The following is a 4,112-nucleotide window of genomic DNA, read 5'->3' as shown; positions in this document are numbered from 1 at the left end:
CGGTTTCGGTTCAGTTGGAAGGCGCCACTCCGAAGCTTGTTGACTAGTTTGCATGTCAAACTCGTAAACCCACGTCTCGTCACCAGTAACAATGCGTTTCATGAATGTTGGGTCGGAATTGACTCGTTCTAGCATGTCCTCAGCGACTCTCATGCGATTGAGTTTTTGAAAAAAATTCAGGTCTTTTGGGACTAGCCGAGCGGCAACATGTTTCATACCCAAATTATTAGTTAAAATGGTACGGATCGACTCGTGAGATACAGAAAGTTCGGTGGCTATCTCTCTCAAAGTTGAATGAGGATTTTCAGTCACTATTTCCTTCACTTTTGCGATGTTAACTTCAGTTGCAGACGTTGATGGCCTACCAGAGCGAGGCAAATCTTCCATCACATCTCGACCGCTTTTGAACGCTTTGTACCACTCATAAGCACGAGTTTTTGATAAAGTCGATTCACCGTAAGCCTTCTGTAACATTTTCAGTGACTCCGAACACGATATTCCATTGGCAATGCAAAATTTAAGACAAACTCTTTGTTCGATGTTTTTATCCATTATGAAATTAGCAATACACACTAGATATGATATAACTAAAAATAGCACTGTATTTAATGTAAACAACAGATGCAACTCAAACTCCGCGCCAAAATGGAAAACAGTTGTGCCAATCTAACAACAACAAAAAAAACAAAAATTTGAATTTGGAACCATAAATAAATAATCCATTCCCGATACTTTTCTGACTGAATGTATATGTTCATGTAGATATTTCTCAGTTATCTTGCTAAAAACAGAGGGTAAAGCTAAAGGTCTAAAACATGAGACGTCTTCTTTGTTTCCTTTTTTAAATAAAGGTTTAATTATGTTTATTTTTAATTGATCAGGGTATACACCACTAGATATGCTAAGGTTCATAATATGAGCAAAATGTGGAGCTAGTACATCTGCCACATATTTAACTACTTTTGTAGATATTCCATCATGGCCAACACTATTAGTATTTTTTAAAGATTTAATTATAGTAATGACATCTTGCGTCAATACTGGTGGCATGAAGAGGGTGTTTGGATTGAAGTTAATATTAGCTAAGGTGTTCGTCTTTGGATGTGTCTTTACAATATCAGTGAAGTAGTTATTGAAAGTTTCCGCCATTTCTTTTGGATCAGTTATTTCATTACTATTATCTAATATTTTGGAAATGTGGTCTCTAGATGTTTTTTTAGATCCATTTATAACTTGCCATGTAGCTTTCATTTTATTTTCAGATGATTTAATGTAATGAGCATTCTGTGCTCTTTGGGTTAGTTTTATTATTTGCTTATATTTTTTACTGTACTCTTTAAAGTGGTTCTTGTTGCGTTTAGTTGGTGAATGGCGACTTTTCCACAAGAGTGTACGTTGTTTTTTGCTACACAGCTTTATTCCCTTAGATATCCAGTTTATTTTTTTATTAGATTTATTTCTTATAATTTTGTATGGGAAACATAAATCGTATAAAAGGGAAAAATATTCAAAAAAATAATTATATGCTCTATTTGGATCTTCAGTATTATATATTTCAGAAAAGGATAAACTTTGCAAATGTAATTTAAACTTCGTCATATTTTCAATTGATAAAACACGTTGTTTAGTTTTCCAAGAGTCTACAAATTGTTTATTTTTTATTGGAAGTGTTATAATTTGAGCTGTGTGGTCAGAAAGAGCAAGTTCAATAACTTTTGATTTACAACCACGTGTAAAATTATGAGCGAAGTTGTCAATGCAGGTTTTGCTAACAGTTCTAGTTACTTGTCTGAGTTGTAGTTTTAAATTGAAACTTAATAAAAAAATCTCAAATTCAATTGCTAAACTAGTTTTTTTAAGAATATCTATATTAAAATCACCACACAAGATAATGTTTTTAGAAGCTTTTTTACAAACAGAAATCAATATTAGTTCCAGTTTTTCATAAAATAGAGAATAGTTTTTTGAAACTGAGGACCTGTATACACATATAACAACACATTCACGAGAAACTAGTTCAATTCCACAGCATTCTATTACTCCTGGAACAGAGTGTTTAGGTATATCCCCTAATTCACGAAAAGGGATACCAATTCTTGTCAATATACACGCTCCGCCTTTTTTGTTGCTTTTCCTGGAGAAATAAGCCGCCAATCGGTAGTTTGGGAGATCAAGAAGATCTTCCTCTCCGGACAGGATGAAGTGTTCCGTTATACAAATCACGTCTATTGGAGTATTTTCAGTTTGCATTAAATTATCTAAGTGTATTGTAAGTTGATTTGACTTGCTGATTAATCCTGCAATATTCTGATGTAATATGTTTATGTTTTGGTTTTTAATGTCACTAGCATGCTTATAATCGAAAAAACTGCGTTGATGTAGAAGAGTTTCCATTTTCTTGTATGTTTGATGCATTCGTTTGTGTTATTTCAGATAAAGTATCATTCAGAAACATAAATATATTCTTCATGCCCCAATTATTTAGAATACCATGTTTGCTGTCGAACATGTCGAAATCATAAGTTAATGGTAGATTAGAGTCAAGTATATATGCATATTCAAAAGTTTTGACATCCATGTACAACAGATTATTAAAATTTTCAATCCTCCAGTTAAACATATCTGAATGGGTATTACACTTAAATGTTGGGAGGCATATGATTATGTTTGTGTGATTTTGTGTCTGCAGTATTCCTCTAATTCGTTCAACCAGATCAAAGTAGTTCTTCGTAAGTAGAAAGTCATTTGGTCCAACGAATATTACACAAAAGTCATCCATTGTATAGTTTTTTAATTTATCGTCAATACCGTCTAACATCGCTATAATGTCGCATTTTGGTTTTAAATAGTGTAATGTCTCATATTCATTAGAAAAAAAATGTTGCATATAATTCAACATTTTATATGTTTTGTTACCACTAATAAGGCACATTTTTTTTCTGCGTGTGTCTTTTGTCTTTAGTTTGCTTGACAGATGTGCTTTTGTTTGTGAAGTATTCGGTTCATTGAGCGATGAGTGTACTGTGTTATTATTTCTTTTAACTTTACTATCTTTCTTTTTTGTTTTCGTTGAACTTGACTCGTCAATTTTATTACTATTAGATTTGCTGTTGCTGTCAATTGTACTTTGAAGTTGTTGTTTTAGTTCCTGTACTTGTGTTTTAAGTGTATTATTTTCTTGTGATAAATTGCTTACTATTTTATTAGTTGTTTCTAACTCTGCTGTTAGTTTGTCAATTTTAATTATTAATTCACAAATCTCGTTGTTTTCTTCAACGGAAGTATTTGGTAAGCTACTAGCAGTGCCATCTAGCGTATTATTTGACGAACTACTGTCTTCTGTATTTATTTCCGAAGTTGATTGAGAACGTGGACGTCTCTTCGTAACATTTTGAAAAAAATTCATTGTGATTGATAAAATGTGTAGAACAAAACTCGATTTCCCCTCGGCGTGATTTGAACCAGGACCCTCTGTGTTACAGATCGGCCGCGTTACCAACTGAGCTACAACTATCTGGTCATTCCTGACGAAATATGTGTAGTAATTGTTATTGTGTCCTTTGATAAAGATGTCAGTGTTTATGCGTATCGTGTTAGTTAGATATTAATATTTCTGACTCACTGTTTATCCAAGATGATTTCGTTTGTTGATTTCTTTTGTTGATTACCACACAAATCACAATCACTTTATCTTGCTTTATGTATATTTTATAGGATCAATATCTAACAAAACTCATTATGTTGTTTTGGACTAATATTTCGACTTTAAAGTATTATTTATAAATTTTTAATGATGAGTGACACAGTTTGCGACCAGATCAGTTGCGGGGCGCGGGGTATGAGTATGAGTGTGTCAGACCTCGTCTTCTATGGATTAGGCTGAAAGTTGGAATCACTCGGATCTTCGTTCTAGGTGTTTATGCACCGTGGGATGTGGGTTCGGGGGGTACAACAACAGCAAAAAGCGAAAACGAGGAGTTCTGGAATAGTGTAAGAGAAGTATTGAAAGTTATTGAATTAAAAGTCACCCTGTATAATTCTTAATGAACATTGTTTTCAAAATTTTGTATGTAATGCTTTTATTTAATATTTTTTTTTTGATGAATTAGAAA

Source organism: Amyelois transitella, chromosome W (assembly GCF_032362555.1).
Source record: "Amyelois transitella isolate CPQ chromosome W, ilAmyTran1.1, whole genome shotgun sequence".
NCBI classification, from domain to species: Eukaryota; Metazoa; Arthropoda; class Insecta; order Lepidoptera; family Pyralidae; genus Amyelois; species Amyelois transitella.
The sequence above is the reverse complement of the archived record's forward strand: the minus strand, read 5'-3'. Positions refer to the sequence as shown.